The sequence below is a fragment of the Danio rerio genome, chromosome 9 (assembly GCF_052040795.2).
Source record: "Danio rerio strain M-AB ecotype USA chromosome 9, GRCz13ab, whole genome shotgun sequence".
NCBI lineage: Eukaryota > Metazoa > Chordata > Actinopteri > Cypriniformes > Danionidae > Danio > Danio rerio.
The window spans coordinates 21097005-21118075 of record NC_141029.1 but is presented as its reverse complement, the minus strand read 5'-3'; the positions used below and the strand labels follow the sequence as shown (position 1 = coordinate 21118075).

At 35.9% G+C, this 21071-nt stretch overlaps 1 protein-coding gene across 1 annotated transcript in view; it reads right to left on the bottom strand.

The window, feature by feature from the left end:
- Positions 1-16977, bottom strand: part of htr1fa (5-hydroxytryptamine (serotonin) receptor 1Fa) — a 45028-nt gene extending 28051 nt beyond the window's left edge. The window contains exon 1 of the mRNA XM_087267664.1: positions 16681-16977. The gene's annotated coding sequence lies outside the window, so the exon portion shown is untranslated. The remainder of the gene's footprint in view (positions 1-16680) is intronic.
- Between the last annotated feature and the right edge of the window lie 4094 nt (positions 16978-21071).

Below are 21071 nucleotides of genomic sequence, written 5' to 3'. Positions count from 1 at the left end.
CTCCAGGATTGGCCAGCCCAGTCACCAGTCATGAACATTATTGAGCATGTCTGGGGTAAGATGAATGAGCAGGCATAAAAGATGAATCCAAAGAATCTTGATGAACTCAGGAAGTACTGCAAGAAGGCTTTCTTTGCCATTATAGATGACTTTATTAATAAGTTATTGGAGTCATTGTAGAGATGCATGGATGCAGTCCTCCAAGCTCATGGGAGTCATACACAATATTCATTCTTTTTCCACTGCACCATGACTTTATATTCTATACTGTACATTATTTCTGTTAAGAGGCAAGACTTTTGTCTAAGCAAAGTCAGACCTTACTGTCCTAATACATAATTAAAAATCAAGGCATGATCATATTTTATTTTGGTAAAATGATCGTAATCTAGAGGCCTTTCATTTAAGCCACTTCTGATACCAAACGCTCAACTAGAAGTAAACTCAACTTATTGTTTGTTGTTTCTAAAACTTGAATAGGCGACACAACTTCAGTCAGGTAGTGTAAATGCTTGAATCTGAATACTTTCTCAATCATATTCAGAAGTATCTGGGGCAAATGTTTACATGCATTAGTATATGCGCTGTATAAAACATATGCTGGAATAGTTGGCAGGTCATTGCGATCTAGCGACCTCTAAATTAGATACTAAGCAGAAGGAAAATAAATGAATAAAATAAAACAAACCTTTGAAATTAAAACTAGTTTATCTCAGACACATAGCCTGCTTAAAAAGTACACGAATAAACCTAAGCTTTCTTAAATGCAAAAGTTTTAATCGGATTGGACATAAACGGATATTTAGATCAGATTAATTGTTTAGAGTACACATAAACAGACCAGCGATCGCATCCAATTCAGATTGACGAAAATTAGAGCATGTAAACATGTAAGCCAATGTACTAGCTGTTTTTAGAATTATAAGAATTTCGGTTTCTCAGTTCCTGACCTCTTCAAAATAACATGTAGAATATTTCCGCTAAGTTGTCCATTCTGCTTGAATGACAAATATTTAAATTAACAGCTAACAACATCAGCCTATACTGAACGACTCAGCAACACATGTCAATATTTTATCCAACATACATTAATATTTAATAAGTTCTGTGAAAATGTTTTATCTCTAAGATGTCAGAATGATAGGAACAAAGCTCACAATGACACAATTGGCCACTTGTTGATGTCTAAGCAATCCAGAAAGAGCTCTAATTGTGTTTATGCAGAGTGAGAAGCCACTCAGCGCTGGGTTTGAAAAAGACATGCTTGATAAGAGGCCTTAATACATACTTCCTCTTCACCGCAGGTACTAATGAAAAAAGATAACAGTGCCACTTGCTGTAATATAACGAGTGATGTCATCAGAGCAAGGCCAGTATCAAATCTGTCAGAATGGAGAGTAATTACACTTGCGCAGAGTGCATGAATGACGAAAATAAGGGCCTGCGTCAGAATTATGAACTAAGAAACTGATAAAGAAGCAAGGATGCCTTCAGCTAAGGGCTTCATTTGTGCTCTCAATTACATTCTGCATATCCTAGTCTGACAAGAGCACAGCAGAAATCAGCAGTCATGATGATAACTCAATGTGTCATCTATTCCTACGAAATGGGAATTAAGCCACAGAAACTGTGTTTGACTAGAGAAAAGATCTAGGCTTTTCAAGGACAAATACTGTATGAGGCAGTATGCATGAAGTACTCTGAGCATTGGACTGTTTTTTTTCCTATGCCACTTGAGAGGAACAATATGCTTTTTTGTAACTTGTGCTTTTCTTTGTTGTATAGCTTTTGGATTGTGCTGCAGTAGCACAACCTTCATTAAACTGATCTGCCATTACTTGCTCACCCCCATGGCATTTCAAACCTGCATAAGGTTTTCAGATGGAGAAATGTTGAATTGTATTTGTGTTGAATTGGTGGATCTCAGCACTCTTTTAAATTTAATGCACAACCCCTCCCAACTCAGGCTCATTCTGATTACCTCTATATACATTTCTGGAGATTGTAAAATATGTCCAAGAAGGTACGATTCTTTGTTTTTGTTTTCGGGAATACACCAGAGGCTGCTGTGTACACTTTTTTAGATCTCAAATTTTTTTCGCTAATGCCAGTTGCGCCTTCTCTTTTCGAATAAATTTACCAGAGGCCGCTGTCGACTGACTGACTGATCAATTAGTGACCCACCCTCCTCTTTCCCTAAACCCAACCAACCCAAAAATTTTAAAAAGCAATACAGAAAAAGAAAAGCCCCTGCTTGAGTTTTACCACATTTTCATATTTTACCACATCCTCACCTTGTTATTTACTTGTTTATTTTATTTTTTTGGCTTTTGTTTTTGACTTACCTGCTTCTCCACAAACATTCTTCACCAGACTTAAACCCCATCATCGCTGTCAACTTTTCTCTGTGTCTCGAGTCCGCCGACGTACATGGCGAGCTAACTGGACAAACTGGTAACAGCGGAAAAGCCATTCACACAGAGGCAAGCAGTATGTGCAAAAAGGAACGACATCACCCCATAGCATTCGTTAAAAGATTAAATGCAGGCATATGTACTTTTGGCTACATTCGCAATCTCCAGAAATGTATATAGGGCTACGTTTTTCTTTTAATGAACCATTTGATTCTTCTATGCTTTGGTGACATGGAAACCATGAATATGATTATCCTCATTGTAATGATTCATCAGACATTTCTTGTGTGTAGCACAGCTTTAAGTGAAGTATCCAGCTAAGGCTTAAATCTGTAAGAGTACAGTGTTTAAAACGGTTGATTCATCTATAAAAGAGTCGACTCATAGTGCTTCAAACGAGTCGCCTTGATACTGAGTCATTAGGTGTTTCTTTTTTTTTTTTTTAATTTATATAGCGCATTTATTGTGTATGGCCATACACCCAAAGCGCTTCACAATCATGAGGGGGTCTCTCCACACCACCACCAGTGTGCAGCATCCACTTGGATGATGCGACGGCTGCCACAGGACAACGGCACCAGTGCGCTCACCACACACCAGTTATTGGTGGAGTGGAGGGACAGCGATAGAGCCAATTCGGTGGAGAGGGGATGATTGGGAGGCCATGATCGTAAGGGCCGATAGAGGGACTTTGGCCAGGACACCGGGGTTACACCCCTGCTCTTTCACGAGAAGTCCTTCTCCTTGGGATTTTTAATGACCACAGAGAGTCAGGACCTCGGTTTAACGTCTCATCCGAAAGACAGCACCCACTGACAGTGTAGTGTCCCCTTCACTTTTACTGGGGCATTAGGACTTACACAGACCACAGGTTGAGCGCCCCCTGCTGGCCTCACTAACACCACTTCCAACAGCAACCTAGTGTTCCCTAGTGGTCTCCCATCCAGGTACTGACCAGGCTCAGCCCTGCTTAGCTTCAGTGAGTAACCGGTCTTGGGCTGCAGGGTGACATGGCTGTGGCGTACTATGGCTGTGACTATGGGTGACTATGGCTGTGGCCATGACGAACTAACGAAACCAAGTTATTCACGTGCTCGCGCAAACCCGGGAGATTTGAAACCTGCGGCCCTGCCCTCTGACACAGAATCCCAGACACACACACACCCACAAACATACACACACAAACATGCTAAATTGTTGCCTCGTTGACTCTAGCTTGCAAATGTATTTAGTTGCGATTTGTTACTTGTAACCGCGTGTACTGTATCAGGTTAACTCGCTATATTCTCATATCGTGTGCAAAGCCACGTTAAAAACGCGACGCGTGCTGCTTTGTTTACGGAGCAGTAGTGTGTGTGTGTGTGTGCGCGCGCGTTGTCGTCCGGGGGGGTGTGTGTGTGCGCGCGCAAGGACGAGGGCAATATATGTGTGTGTGTGTGTGTGTGTGTGTGTCTGTGAAAAGAGCAGAGTTAGACAAGCTAGAAGATCTCCTCAACAGTTTTTGGAGTTTTTGCTCAATAAAAATGTTAGTCGTCTGTATTTTCAAGTCCATCGTCTGTATTTACATTGACCCACTGGCAGCTAAATCGACCAATCGCAACAGACTGTCATCGGTCCAATCAGCGCAGATTAGCTTCGCGCTAAGGAGGGGTTTGGGAACAAATTAATCACTGGACGATTCATACGGGAGTCGCTGGGATAATTAGGAAAAAAAAATGCTGATTATAAGACCATGAAAGTGTTTTTTGACCTTGCATGCATATTAGACTGTTGTTGGAGACCCTTACAACCAAGATATGACCCTATTTCATGTATAATATGGGCTCTTTAATAACAGTAATGAATCACAAGTGGAAACTCACAAACATCGGATTCAATGGAAACTTTCCCGTAGAATAGTCGAAGAGCAGGTGTGGGTCGAGGTTAGGAGAGAGTAATCTTAAATGAGAGACAAGCAGAGATCTGGGACTGGTGCTGGCAGTCGGTATTGATATAACTAAGCAGTGGTCAGGGCAGGCAGATAGTCCAGGTCAATACACAGATAGGCAATAATCAATAGGGTAACGCTCAGAGATGATGGCCGGGGCTAATCAAAACTTCGCACCGAGTGATAGAATGTGTGTGTGATAAATGTGTTCATATAGAGAGTCTGAAATGGGTTTCAGCTGTGTGTAATCAGTCCCAATTAGAACTCAGGTGATGGTTCCCTCTGGTGGTCAAGCGAGGAAAGTTCATGAATAGATTTCACAACACGCATATAATGGACCCCTATTTTAAAATGTAAAATACATCTATAGAATATATAAAATATATTTATGTTAATTTGCATTATTGCATTTTTATGATTACAATACTATATTTATATGTTTAATTACACAATATTTTATTTTAATCATAAAGGGTCACAAAACACCAAAACACATTTTTTGAGCTGGTGACAGTCATATATGTCCCACGCTGCTAAAAACACTATTAGGACACACATATTTCACTAAAAAGTAAAAATTGGTTGTTTTTGCGTTAATTCGAGCAAATCCGTTCTTCTTGTTTGAAACGAATTTTTGAAGCTGCATCACGCGGATTAGGTACTTGCGTGTATTTCAGCATGTAGACTGGCCTCTCTGAGTGTGCCGCATTTATTCATGAGAAAGACTTGTTTTAAACCAATCAGTGCACTCTATTGTGTATGCGGTGCAACTTCATTAATATGCATGATAGCTTCGAAGACTGTTTGTACCTGTACAGTGTTTAGATGGCAGAGAGACCCCAATGTTGTGTTGCCAAAACAAGTGGGAAAAAAAGATTTGTTTGGAGATACGGGTCATCAGTGTTGCTTTTATCATTTGTTACAAGGAATGTATTGTTTTCATTTTCCCACTATGAGAGCACAGCTGGACTCATGTGTGGATCAGTGCACGTGACACGCGACAAAAATCTATTTGTACAGAAATTTTTTTACGCTAAAGCTTTTCGCATCTGAGATGGTGAAATCCGGATTTACTGCTCGTCTCCTTTTGAAAAAAGATGCGGCTCCAGTTGGTGTTGATTGTCCTGTCTCTACAAATTTGGTAAGTGTGTGCGATCATTGCCCTTTCTTTTGTCATTCAGATGGAAAAGTTATAGTTCGTATCTTCCACAGTACTCTTTTAGTGTTTAAAGACAGACCTTAGTCAAAATGATTTCTAAGTTACTCAGTTTACAGTACGTTAATATCACTACAATATTATGGGCTGAAAGATCTGCTTAGTAGCTGCTGGTATTTTTCTGTAAATTTAACAGATATGTTATACTATAAGAGTTGGCTAATTAACACTCTCTCAGTGTCGATAATGTTAACTCTTTAACAGTGGTTCCTATATAAACTCTGAGGGAGTGTTAGTTTTAACTCTTTTTTAACTTAACTTAAGGTAGTTAAATCTACTATCTAAAATTTGCAGTGACTCATTGAATGAACTGTTAGTGGCCATATACATTCAGTGCATAGAGACGGCTGGACATGCACACTTCCACACACACATACATTGCACAAACTATTTAACACTCATATCCCAGCAGTGCCTCCAGTGTGGTTGTTAATTGAGAGAAAACTGAACTCTGATGCGACTTAATTGGGTTTCCTTGAATTAATTCTTTACATGCTGTTTACCTTTGTATGGCCAGAGAGCCAATGACTAACTTTCTTCGGGTTTGTTTTTTTATATTAATGAAATGCTCCCTGGGTTGTCCTTCATGTAGTAGATGCTGTTAATTATATTTCAGTGGATACATTTTTCTTTTGGCGTGCTATAAATTGATTATGATGTTTTCATAAAACAGTTTTTTTATTATTATTTTTTTTTTTCAGTTTTGGTTGTGAGCGAAATGGTGGTGGTGATATTTCAGTGATGGAAAATATAAATATTTTAATATGTACTCATTTGTTGAATTTGTGTATATTTTTTGTGTATTTTGTTTGTTATCTTAGTATAGTTGTAGTCGGTAGCTTATAGCTATTTAGGCTAAACTTAAATTTGTAATATTGATGGATTTATTCCGTCTGGCACCTGAACAAAAAAGTAAAACATTACCCACTTTTAAGGTAGGGACACCGTTACAACGTAACCTGAAGCGTTTGATCTCACTTACCCGAATGTATTTTTTTGTAGTCCCCAAACTTCATACGCTGTAGGCTTTGCTAAGCTAACTCTGTAAAAGCCAATGTCTCCCTTTGTATTGAACTTTGAGCGTCTTACATTCATAGATGTTGTTTATTTTCACACAGCTACATTACACATTAACTAAATTTAAAATATGATATCGTAGTGGACCACCCCTTTAAAGAAAGTAGATGGACAGTCTGTATAATAGTGTGTTGTTTATATTTAAATGGTTAAAAACTGGTTTGGGTTAAGGAGAGTTTTTGTGCTTGTACAGTAAATGTTACAATACATAACGATATCCATACACAGTGAAAACTATGCATGTTGGGAAAGAGACAAGAAAACTTTCAGGGAATAATAACGCATATTTCAAACTAATTTCAGTGCCAACATCAAAAAAGGTGCCATGCAGCTGAAGACAAAACAAAGGAATTACCGGAGGAAGTGGCCGGTGCATTACAAACCATTAAAATTTCCCCCTAGACTTGTCACAATATCTATTTTTGGTGGTATTATATACACTGAAAAAAGTGTTGCATGCAGAATTGTTGCAAACAATTTATTTGTGTTGAATTTAAACAAACAAATTAAGTTTAATAATGTTCAACTTAATTTGTTTGTTTAAATTCAACACAAATAAATTGTTTAGAACCACTTAACGTAAAAAAAATTGAGTAAATCCAAGGAATCATCTTTGAATAATTTTTCTCAGTGTACTGCACCAATTTTCATTCATTCATTTATTTTCTTGTCGGCTTAGTCCCTTTATTAATCCAGGGTCGAACCGCCAACTTATCCAGCTAGTCTTTACGCAGCGGATGCCCTTCCTGCCGCAACCCATCTCCGGGAAACATCCACACACACACATTCACACACACACTCATACACTACGGACAATTTAGCCTAACCAATTCACCTGTACCACATGTCTTTGGACTGTGGGGGAAACCGAAGCACCCGGAGGAAACCCACGCGAAGGCAGGGAGAACATGCAAACTCCACACAGAAACGCCAACTGAGCCGAGGTTCGAACCAGCGACCTTCTTGCTGTGAGGCGACAGCACTGCCTACTGCGCTACTGCCTCGCTACTGCGCCAATATATATTGCAATAATACTTTTTTTGTCAATCATTATATAATGCCAGAATGACAACATACTATCATAATAAGTACACTCTTCCAAAGAACGCATCATATTTTATTCTTTAGAATATTTCCTTTAAATATAGTCATTTTAACGATTGAATAATTAGGCATTGGAACCGAAATGTGAAAATGTATATATCCTTAAAAAATAAATAATAATAAATGTCAACAAAAAGGTGCAAGGTAAAAAGTAACAGATGCTGTGATATCTGCTCACAGATCTATTTTCAGTTGTCAGACACACATGAAAATATATTATAGTAATATTACAGTGTTGTTTTTTTAACCATACTGACACTGACATATCCAATAGAGATAGAGAGGTTGCACAATCAGCTAAAATGTTGCTAGAATAGTTTTTTATGTAGGGGTGATATATATTGCATGTCTAAAATGATTGGGGTCATGTCCATGTGCGATAAGTCAATATATTGATTATTGTGACAGACATAGTCCCCCCTTGTCTGTTTGGGTGCCAGAATCAACCAAATACAGACTCCAATTTGAAGTTGTATTGCATACATGTCAGACCATAACAAAGAAGCTATAAAGCTTTGAAAGGATAGCTTCTGTAAAATGAGTGGACAAGACAGAAACAATAATCAAAATACTTGTATTAACAGCACACTTCACATAAGGGAAGGTTAAATATTGACTTTTGTTATAATGCTTTTTAGGGCATAACTTATTAGCATTGTAAGCTATTACTTTCGGTGGCTCAACTAGAAGTTAGCTAAATGTGATTTGAATGTTATCACTTGATTGAATAGGCTTTAAGGGCGACGCAGTGGCGCAGTAGGTAGTGCTGTCGCCTCACAGCAAGAAAATCGCTGGTTCGATTCCCGGCTCAGTTGGCGTTTCTGTGTGGAGTTTGCATGTTCTCCCTGCGTTCGCGTGGGTTTCTTCTAGGTGCTCCGGTTTCCCCCACAGTCCAAAGACATGCGGTACAGGTGAATTGGGTAGGCTAAATTGTCCGTAGTGTATGAGTGTGTGTGTGGATGTTTCCCAGAAGTGGGTTGCAGCTGGAAGGGCATCCTCTGCGTAAAAATGTGCTGGATAAGTTGGTAGTTCATTCCGCTGTGGTGACCCCGGATTAATAAAAGGATGAAGCCGATAAGAAAATGAATGAATGAATGAATGAATGAATGAATGAATGAATGAATAGGCACTATCAGTGGTTATTAGCTGTATAGATATAGGCCAGAGTGGGCCATCTGTGTCTACTAGTAGGCTCAGAAGGCTGTTATCATTCATCCACATAGTTAATCAGCTATACTAATAGAGAAGACTCCAGATCCAGATCTGTTTTTACTTTACTGTGATGGTTGGGTTTACGGTTAGGGTAGACGTTAATAAAATACAATTAATGGGAAATTTTATAAATAATATGAATAGTTTTTGCAAACTTCTGGCCGTATGTGATCTAAAGCTGATTAACCATGTGGATGGGTGGATGATAACAGCCTTATGAGCCTACTAGTAGCCACAGAATGCCCCTACTGGCCCATATCTATCAGCTAATAACCACTCATCCCCATTCAATCGAGAGATAACATTCGAATTGGCTGAGCTAAAGACCAAAGACAAAACACAAAGTCAACATCAATGGGTCATCTCTTTTCTAAAGTTAAGGTCAATTTATACTTATGTGTTGAGCATACATGGTAAGTCTCGAGTACATTAGCGGTGCCCTGATGCACACGTGACAACACGGAGCAGAAGATCTGTGATTGGCTGCCATAGTTTCACACTCATCGGTGATGAGTGTTCCGAATGCATAGTTTTGTTTTCTGTTTAAAATTAAAGTTGTTAAATGTTCACTGGTTGCTATTTCTTTCTTCCCTGAATGAGTCTGAGTTGGAACAACAGAACTGCTACAGAAGCATTGCACGCATTTCAAATTTAAACTCAAAACGGCGGCAAAATAACCCAGTGCAAAACCATACTGCCTACTAGTGTTATACTAGTGTTCAGAAGTGTTATAGCAGAGCAACAGATAGAATGTAGAAGTGTTCACAATAGAGTAAGCTAAATGATCACTCAAAGCTGAATTGTAAATTGGCCTTTACAGTACCATAAATGTAGCTAGCATTAGTGAAGTAGTCGGGGAAATCCATCTGCCTTCAACACCTAAGCTCTGCTCAAACAAACAAACAATAGGTCTATAAAGCACAAGTCATCATGGTCAAACAGAGATCTTTCAAAGAATGGAAAAGAGCAGCCAGTACATTCTTCATCATTTCTTCTTTTATTATCCTCTCAAGAAAGGCTCATGTGACATGAGGTTGAGTAAATGATGACAGCACCATCATTCTGGATGAACAGTGGATGATGCTCTTGATTGAAGTGATTGCACTGGCCTCAGATGAAGAGCCTGAAATGGGGGAAAAAATTGCTGACCTGCCATTCTTCAAGTCAAAGGAATTACCATTAAATGTCTCCTCTTGAAAGACGTCCACGTTTCTTTGTTAGAATGATGTCAAAACTTGAGCCGAGGCGCTTAAAAATGCAATTAGCAGTACTCAAGGAGATGCCTGGAGATTGTGCGCTATTTCTGTAGCATCCGCGCTGTGTTTCTCGGAAGACTCTTCATGGGAATAAAAACACCTCCTGTTGTCATTTCTGATGCCAGCCATGGGGAAGGTGTTGGGACAATAGGATATTAAACAGGTCCATTTATTTGGATCAAAGCAATGCAAAGCAGGTAGAGAGAATTATGCAAACTATTCAATGCAAACAAGCCCTGCACTAAGACAACAGACATGACTAATATGCTGTCTCGTCACATTGACTGCTTCGAGAACACCACTGGTATTGTATCTGAGAAAACAGCCAACAATTTATCCTGTTGCTCACATAAAAGCAGTTTCCAAGATATCTCTGGGGAGACACTTCATTGATTTTATCCCCGCCAATTCCTACACCGAGAGCTGTGAAACAATATAAGAGAAATACATCTCTGAGCAGCGTGACAAAAGCGCTATTAATCCCTGCTGATGTTTAATCTCTATCTTTTCAAGGATCAGATAACATCGCGTAAGATTATTTGAGATCATAGCCTAGCATTACAGGTATTTGCTGATATGCAGGCCTTAGGAAATGCTAGTGGATAGATACAGCGGGTGATTTCTAGTCTCATCTTGTTGCTATTAGAGCACAAAAATGTCCGCCCACATTTTCACTGGCCTTGAGAGTGTTCTCCCCATTAAGTTTATCTACCAGCCTTTAAAAAATCTGAAAAAATAGAATGAACTAGATGAACTGAACCATTAGAAGCTGAAATATTTTATTTGCACAATATTACAATATTCCAGACCTATTTTCAGACCTTAAATACATATATACACACACTCACCGGACACTTTATTGTACATTTGTCCAACTGCACGTTAATGAAAAATTCTAATCAGCCAATCACACGGCAGCAACTCAACGCATTTAGGCATGTAGACATGGTCAAGATGATCTGCTGCAGTTCAAACCGAGCATCAGAATGGGGAAGAAAGGAGATTTAAGTGACTTTAAACGTGGCATAGTTGTTGGTGGCAGTCGGGCTGGTCTGAGTATTTCAGAAACTGCTGATCTACGAGAATTTTTATGCACAACCATCTCTAGGGTTAACAGAGAATGGTCCGAAAAAGAGAAAATATCCAGTGAGCAGCAGTTCCGTGGGTGTAAATCTCTTGTCGAGCTAATAGAAACAGTTACTCAAGTTACCACTCGTTACAACTAAAGTACTGTATGCAGAAGAGCATCTATCAACACATAACACATTGAGGCAGATGTGCTACAGCAGCAGAAGACCACACCAGGTGCTACTCTATTCGCATCTTGGATGTGCAGCTGACAAATCTGCAGCAACTGCGTGATGCTATTATGTCAATATGGACCAAAATATCTGAGGAATATTTAAATTTACATTTAAGGCAGTTCTGAAGCAAAAGTGGGTCCCACCCGGTACTAGTTAGGTGTGCCTAATATAGTGGCCAGTGAGTGTATAAATTGTATTAATATTTAAGGTCTGAAAACATGGAATTTTTGATATGACCTATTGTCAGTTTCCGCAAATAAAGACTCTACGTTATATATATATATTTTTTGAATTGTTCTCTTAACAATTTTTTTTTTTATAGTTGTTATGCATTATAACGTCCTCTTTATAAATATTTCCATACATACTTAACATACATTTTAATGTGATTTCAAGAAGCACACAATCAAATTTAATTCAGTGTACAGTAACAGTAGTTTCTGTACCAAAAATATTCTTAAGTATGCTTATAACAAAAACATGCAATCATATGTTAAGACTCCAATGGAGTCAATCTATCATATCTATCATATATATGTCATATATAATCGCAAAGAAAGTTTTGCAAGTGACAAAAAATAAATAAGTAAATGCAAATCTCTAAAAATCGCAAAGCAAATTTTTTTTTTGAGAAACATTTGCTAACAAAAATAAAAATAAAAATAAAAACTGCAAAGAGAAATTTTGAGAAATAAAAATGAAATTTGCAAACAAAAAGAACTGCAAATAAAAATCAAGCAGTGAAAAAAAGAAAAGAAAAAACTAAAATATTAAACTATTTATAAAAAAAACTATTTATATTTGCAAAACATTTTTTACAACATTGCCTTTCCAAAACCCAGTCCAGTCAATTGCAATGCTCATTTTGATTTGCTTTTTAGTTAACTGTGAGTTTGCGATGCTGTTTTCACTTTTCACTTCACGTTTCTGCGCGTTTCACTTTGTGGCCCTGATTTGACAAGGGGGCGGATTCAAGGGAACTTGGCCCTTTACAGCAGGCCCAGACCTGTCTCCATTTTTAGCGACGTTATCACCTGGAGACACAGTATCACCGAGGTGTTCTAACAGCCCAGTAAGGTCTGGGCCTGCCATAAATACCCAAGTTACATAATTTATATATAGTTTTATATATAGATTTTTTTTTTTTTTTTTGCTTTGCAATTTTATTTAAAATTGCTCAAGACATTTTTGTTTGCAAAACTTTCTTTAATTATAAGTATATATGGCACTAGATTGACTCCATTAACTCTATTTCAGAAAAAAAAGTCCACAAATAACAAATTAATTAAAAATCTATAATTCTTTTTCATAATTTGTACATTTTTAATACTTTGCAATTTATTTAGAAAAAATCTATTGTTGCAATTTGACAGGCATGTGTCTGTTACACTGAATATCTATTAAACATTACTTCACCCATATTTTTACATTGTATATTCGCAAGTTCTTTGAAACATTGAAGCAGACGCATTACTTTCATTTAAAATGCTTTCTATGCATATCAAATCACAATCTTTTATCATCCATGAAAGTTCCACATGCAGGTTTCTTTAGATATTAAAATGTTCTTCACACTGAGAGAAAAAAAGTAGTTCTCTAAAAGGTTCTTCTGGGAATTCAGAATTATTCTTGTGTTTCATAAATATGCAAAACCTTTATTTTTTCATATATATATATATATATATATATATATATATATATATATATATATATATATATATATATATATATATATATATATATATATATATATATATATATATATATATATATATATATATATATATATATATATATATATATATATATATATATATATATATAGGATTCCCGGGGGCAAATAATCAACACTTTAGTGCTATCCGCATCTGCTCTTCATTTCTGAAATGCAATATTCACATCATGGATGGAAAAGCCTGTGAAAACTTAAAGCAAAACAAAAGAAAAAAACACTGGAACGATTCCAGTGCACGCTTCTGTAGTCTAAACACACGACTGCATTCGAGTCTTCTCAATACAGAAACTCAGACTTGTGTGAAATGACAAGACAAAGTCCATACGCTTCTCACACTCTTAACCCATGTTGACAAATGCTTCTGAATGGAGAGTTGCCAGTGCATAACACATTATCTGTTACTGCTGACAAGTGACTCAACATCTGTCATTGCGCCTGGATGAGGTCCAGCATCTTTTTTTTTCTTTCCTTTAAAAACAGTGTGAGGATATAGAGTATTCTGAGGCAGCTTTTCATCCATCGTGTGCATGTCATGATTCATGGTGGAAAAATATATGGTAAATTATCGAGTCAATACATTATGAATGAAAACAATGATTGCAATAATAAGCTTTTCGCATAAATGTAACTTCCGGAAATCTCTATTTTAAGTATCAAATATTGTGTAAAGTTACAGGCACTATTATCTTAAATGTGGAGACTTTCCTTTAACTTCAGTGGAAAAACCATTATGTTGTTTGCATATCATGGAAATGGAAAAACAAAGATTTAAGTGATCAGCCAATACAGTATGTGATCCTGTATTTAAAAATAGGCTGCATGATACAACTATTTGTAAATGTAGAATCTGAGGCTTTTAACTAGGCATGGGATAATAACCTGTTTCAAGGTTTAGCGTGGTTTGGAAAATTCAAGGTTTTTAAAACCACTAAAATTTTCTGTTACACTGTTTCTAAGGGATATGTAAAGTGTTTTTTTTTAAAGTATGTTTGTGTGTTATATATTTTGTAAAGAAATCTGTGTTTTTAAAACTAATGAAAATAGTAGATTTCATTGATTTATTTTAATTGTTTAGCCTGACATGTTTACTGTTCCAAAATATTAACATTGTTTCTAAAAAAAAAAAAAAAAAAAATATATATATATATATATATATATATATATATATATATATATATATATATATATATATATATATATATATATATATATTGTGTTAAATGGGAAAAAAGTAGTTTTTACCCTGACATTTCAAAAAGAACTCTTTTTAGAGTAATCACAATACAATGATACTGTTAAAGCCATGATATATTTATCCAAGGTTATCATACGGTCAGAAACGTATACTGGCCCATGTCTAGTTTAAACAAAATCAAACACTGAGAAAATCTCCTTTAAAGTTGTCCAAATTAAGTTATTAGCAATGCACATTGAGTTGATATAATTTCAGTAGGAAAATGTAGAAAATATCTTCATGGAACATGATCTTTACTTTATATTCTAATGATTCTGGGCATTAAGAAAAAATCTATAATTTTGGCCCAAAGTATACCTATGCATCATAAGATAGTTTTCTGGTCCAGGGTCACATATGGTTTTGGTTGGAGCTAATAATATGTCAAAACTAGACATGGAATGATAACAGTTTTTAAAGTATACCAGGAAAAGTCAAGGTTTTAATATCGTCAAAATTTTCTGCAATACTGTTCCTAAGGTATGTGTACAATTTTTTATTTGTTTTTTTTTTTTTTTTTTAGTTTTTTTTTTTTAGTTTTTAGGACGACAATATCTCCAGCAAAACAAAAGATGATGTTTGAAATTGTAAAAGAAAATCTGTTTTAGAAACAAATGAAGACAGCAGAAGTCAATAATTAATTTAGCCTGACACGTTTACTGCTCTAACATATTTCAAATGTTTCTCAAAATAAAATGTATTGTCTTCATTAGGAAGATTTTAGGCATAATTATAAGTGCTCATTTAAATAACACCAGTTTTGGATTTCAGAGTTTATTATTTAGCACAGTATTTTGTTATTGTCCCTCGAATAATTAATAAAATGGTTGAAAACTGACTATTGTATAAATCCACACATTCAATGTGCAATATGTAGCATGAACTGTTGAAAATGTGGTCAATTTGAGGTACTTTATAAAGGATGATTATCTCACGCACTATACTGAGTATTAACTTGACTGTACTGAGGATTTATTGAATATGTATTGATTGTATATTGACTGATATTGTTTCTTTATGTACACATGATCAGTTTGAGATAAACTAAAACAACCACTAAGTCAAATAATGCATCAGTTATGAATGAAGGGATAAGTACTGGAATATACAGTGATTCTGTTGAACACACATCACTCTCTTCATAGGCTAATCACGCTTCTGGTCATTAAAACCATTAAAAATGATGTGTGAGTGGAAAGCTTTAAATGTGATCCTGGATAACAAAACCAGTAATAAGTACAAATTTAAGCTTCCACTGATGTATTGTTTGTAAGGATATGTTTTGCTGAGAATAAACTATTTGAAAGTCTGAAATTTGAGGGTAAAAATAATAAATCAAAATACTGCAAAAAAAATGGCTTTAAAGCTGTCTAAATGTTCTTAAAAATGCACGTTACTAATCAAAAATACGTTTTTAAAACAGTTACAGTTGTGATTTTACTAAATATTTTTATGGAACATTATTTTAAAGGATTCACGCTATTTTTTTTTCATTAAATGAATATTTAGTGGATATATATCTTTAGGATATTTTGAAAAAAGCTGAAATCCAGTCACCATTGACATCCGTTGAAAAACAAGTACTTTTGGAGTCAGTTGTTACAGGTTCTCAGCATTCTTTAAAATATCTTCTTTTGTGTTCAACGCAGAAGAAAATTTGAGTGATGACAGAATTTTCATTTTAGGGTAAACTATCCATCTAATATTTTAATGACTTTTGTGGCATAGATGCACATTTTAACCACATACAATATGCAACATTGTAAAAATGTCCCGTGAAAGTCCTGAGGTCCAGGAAGTCACACATAAAGACAAAATCCAGCGGCATAGATGAAAATATTATCATTATAAGATCATAACAGAATTACAACATGATAACAGAATTGCTGAGATGAAATCATGTCGTCTCATGAACTCTTCCGTTCTCACGAAACTGTAAACCGAAGAAATATCAAACCGCAAGATAAATGATGAGCATCGTTCACACTGTTAACCGCGCGCGGTCCTATCAAAATGAAGATCAGCCTTTTGAGTGCAAACTTATTTTGCGTATTTAGTTCATATCCACTCGATAAGCAATTACTAGGTAACAGCGTTAACTTGATTCAACTTTAAAAGGATAAAACAAAACCATCTTAATATTAGAAGAACTTCCAGAAACATCTCGTTAAAACACAGAGAAGGATATTATAACGACTTACTTTGTGATGTGCTGTTGTGTTGAGATGGAGGCATTCCTGTGAAGGCTCGCGCTGGAATGTGATGTTTCTCCTCATGAAAACAGATGAATGAATGTGTTTCACAGGTGCGCTCGTGCTCAGACTGACATTGAACCAACAGCATCGACTACAGGCAGGCGCCGGGCGCGCGCATTCGCCGACGCACGTGTACAGTTGTGTAAATGAGCTAGACTGAGTGACTGCTTGATTCATGCTAGAATCCTGATCCATTATGCATCAGTTACATCGTATCTCTCTCTCTCTCTCTCTCTCTCTCTCTCTCTCTCTCTCTCTCTCTCTCTCTCTCTCTCTCTCTCAATATTCAAAATTCAGCATTCTGATGCGCTTTACAAGTGGCATAACCAGTCTACACATACACACATCTATTTATTTGTAATGATATTATTGTTGCTGTTATAGGCTATTTAGAAAGCATAGTATTAATAGCGGGAAAATTTCACGCGAAATTCGTCCTGACAGCTCTTTTGACGGTAAATAAAAAACAAAAAATCAAATGTAGGCTGGTCTTTGAGCAACATTTGGAAAAATCCAATTGAATTTTTCTGAAATCCACAAATCTACGCTATGATTTGTATTAATTATGTTGTTGCTGTTGTGTTGCTGTAATATTAAACAAAACAAACAAAATAGTGATGTGAAGTAGCGCAGAAAATGCTCTTTTGCGCATAACCCGTCCTCACAGCTCTTACATTTTGACTGTAAATAATAATAATAATAATAAATATATATAAAAAATAAACATGGTTTGTCTCGTTGGGAGATCACAACTGTTGTATGCATGTGAATGTGAAGAACGAGGGCTATGGCATCTATTTGGGAGATCATAACAGGTTTATAAGTGAAGACCGGGGCTGGCGGGAACACCATTGCAAAACCGCACAAATTTTCACTACCCACCTATGTCATTTTTACCCGCAAAAACAACTTAAAAACTGCCCAATTGGGCAGAATACCGTCCAATCTGGCAACACTGATTACAAATGTTACAAATGTATTGCCAAAGTTATAAAGCTCTATTTTGACAATCCAGGCGCAAGGCGCAAGGCGCAAAGCCCAAAGCGAAGGGGAAGCGGTCAGGGGAAAAAACATTAAGGGCGTGTCAGAATCTACTATTTTAATTTTAAATTGCTATTTTAAGGACAGAAAAATCCACTTTGCGGCTCGGCGCATGGTCTAACAAGGTTGAGCTTATTCTCTTAATGAGTTACGAGTGTGTTTTGAGAATAAACCAATCAGAGTCTCATCTCCCATTCCCTTTAAGAGTCGGTTGCGTCGCGCCATAGCGCATTTGCTATTTAAATGGCGGACTTTGTAAGTGGAAAAACTGAACGCTTCATTGGAGAGAAAACGGTTAAATAGAGGATCTACAGCATGAGAATAAGCCTCCTCATTTTTTACTTTCACTCTCACTCTTGTGGATAGGGAAACAAGTTGTAGGCACAGACATCCATTAGCCTATATAGAATTAATTTTGTTTATTAAGTGCAAAGATTTGTTTCAAAACTATTTCTAAATTCATTTCTAATTTCCAGCAAACAAATAAATGAACAATAATAACGAAGTGTGTTCAAAAAAATACACATGCTATGCCTCATATGGTCTAAAACCTGACAGGTGGGCAAATCTAAGCTTGTTTTTAATAAAACAAATATAAACATGGATATGATAAATAATACTGCTAGTAATAATAACATTATACAGAAGCAAATTGTCATGAATTAACTAAAAAAGCCCCCATGATAAAGAAGGCATGGTTTTTATAATTATGTAGGCTAGAAAATAATAATTTTTGTAATATTTTAATCCTTTAAATCTTTTTCATATGTAAAGATATTTGCCTATTGCTGTACATCCAGTGTGTTTTAAGCAATGTTTAAGCGAGGTGCACAACTAACGCACTTTGGACTTTAGACCTGCTTTGTTCTGGTCTATAGAAAAGTCTATTATAGTTCCTCAAAATAGCAATGCACCAGCAATGCGCCTCAACACGACTCCTGTTTTAGACAAGAATGCCTATGGGTGCACATATGAGCGCAAAGGCGTCTGTTATTTAAACAGCGTGGTGCAAAACGTCAAAACGACTCTTGCACTGAGCTAAAACTTGCAAACAACAATTGCATTTGCGCTGTGTGTATGATAGGGTCCATAAAGTTGTACATCATATTATTCATATTATCATTCAATATATTACATTATTATTCAATATATAATATCATTCATATCATCTTATTCATTTATAACTAGATCAGAATAAACTGTACATTTAACAATAAACATTTTAGGATCAAACAGTAATAATCAATAATAATCAGTATATTTACAATAATTCATTTATAATAATCTCTCTCTCTCTCTCAACCCCCCTCCCCCCACCACCCCCACCACCACACACACTGGAATCATTCACTGGAAAATTTTGGTAAAATGTCAGGATCAGCTAAATGCAAATTCAAATGTGCTCTTCCAGTGACTCTTTCAAGGGCTTTTTACATCTTTACATTAATAGATGCTTCAATAATGTCTTAATAATACTTCTTGTGCCGTAATGACACGGGTGAGCGACATACCAGTGCAAATTGAAATCTAAATGCTAGACAGAACAGAACAATGCAACACATCCTGGGGATTCATTATTCAGATAATTTTTACACAAACAAATGCTGGGTAGTTTTTGCTGATGGACAGTGCTCTTAAAGGCACAATGTGTACATTGTTTTTATTAAACTTTCTGAAAAACTACAAGAACAGTGTTGTATATTTTGTGATGGTTTGTGTGCTTACATTATCCCGAATGCTTTGAGGAATGTACAAGTCTAAATAAATGATGTTATCAAGTGAAGTGATTGAAACATGTCATGTTATGTTTATAAGCACACCATCTATTTCTGATTTGGTTTTATAGAAAACATGGGAACACCAAAGACACTTTAATATGCTGTGCATTTTATTAGACTAAAAAACAGCTTTTTTTCAGAACCCTAAAATGTATTTACCCAGCAAGCACAGGACATCAACATAACGTCTAATTGGCATCGTACCTAAATGTTGTGTTACATTTAATTTAGTTTTGAAATGAAAATCGGTTGACATCAGATCCCATGTGCGACGTCGAACAGATGTTGCATTTTGCATATTTTCCAACGCAACCTAAAAACAACAAAATATCAACGTCTAATGAAGTTACAGCTTGACGTTGTGTGGACGTGTGGATGATTTTGGTTGCCATACCTGATGAATAAGTATCAGTATTTGATGTTAATATAACGTTGGTTTAAGATGTTTGCTTGACATTGGATTTTGGTCACTTTCCAACACAAACTAAAAACAAAAAAATATCAATGTAATTTCACGTTGTTATTGGGTGTCAAAATAACATTGTCCTTAGATGCTGGCAATGTAAATCTAACCTAATAATAATGTCTTTTGACGTTGTGTGTCTGTAGGGTATAGTCTGATAATTCAGCACTGATTCTGCTCCACATGAACATGAGAAAAAGATTTGGAAAAGGTGGACTGCGGCATAATAAAAGCTAAGCTGCTTTTATGTCATTTCGCATTTTTCCCCTCAGCAATAGTTCACTCTTGTTTCATTTTGATGACTTACTCTTCATCATACCTCCATGAGAATAAGTACTTAAGCTCATTCGAGAACAACATTTTTGCAGTCCTGGATACTGCTATTTGCAATTTTTATACCATAATCCTACACTTAATCACTGCGTTATCCATCTACACCTTTGTTTGTTGTAAATGTGCGCAATCTAGTGGTGAAAATTACATAATGTGCCTTTAAGAGCCAATATCTGGAAACTTGAAGCTGTGTTTTTTTTTTTTTTTTACAGTTCAACAAGTAATGGAAGAGGAACAATAGCAACAGCACACAACTAAGGACAAAAACAATAAATGCCAATTTAATAAAATACAATTTTTTTTGTCACCCAAAAAACTAGATAAAGATTAATCTTTTCAGAGCATGTGTTAATAAATATAATTTGAAAGACTGGGAATTTGACTGTACAACATGCACAAAAAAATTCAACAATGTATACGTTAGGTTTTAGTTAACATTATAAAGATTATTTTACAGTAGCTTACTTCTAAAGGGTTAGCCTAGTTTGAATCACTTTCCTTTTTTTATGCGGAAGTTCTTTTATCTAAAAAAAGATCAAGGAGAGCTGAACGCCTCATATCACTTTTATCTTTCAGCTAATGTAAGTTTTCATTTATTGAATAATGAAATGAATGATTAATTATTTGAAAAGGATGTGTCGCCTTTGTGGCTTCTGGGCAGACTGTGCCGAGTTGACCCATTTTTAATTTAATAGATCAGTTAAAAAAAGTGTCACTATATC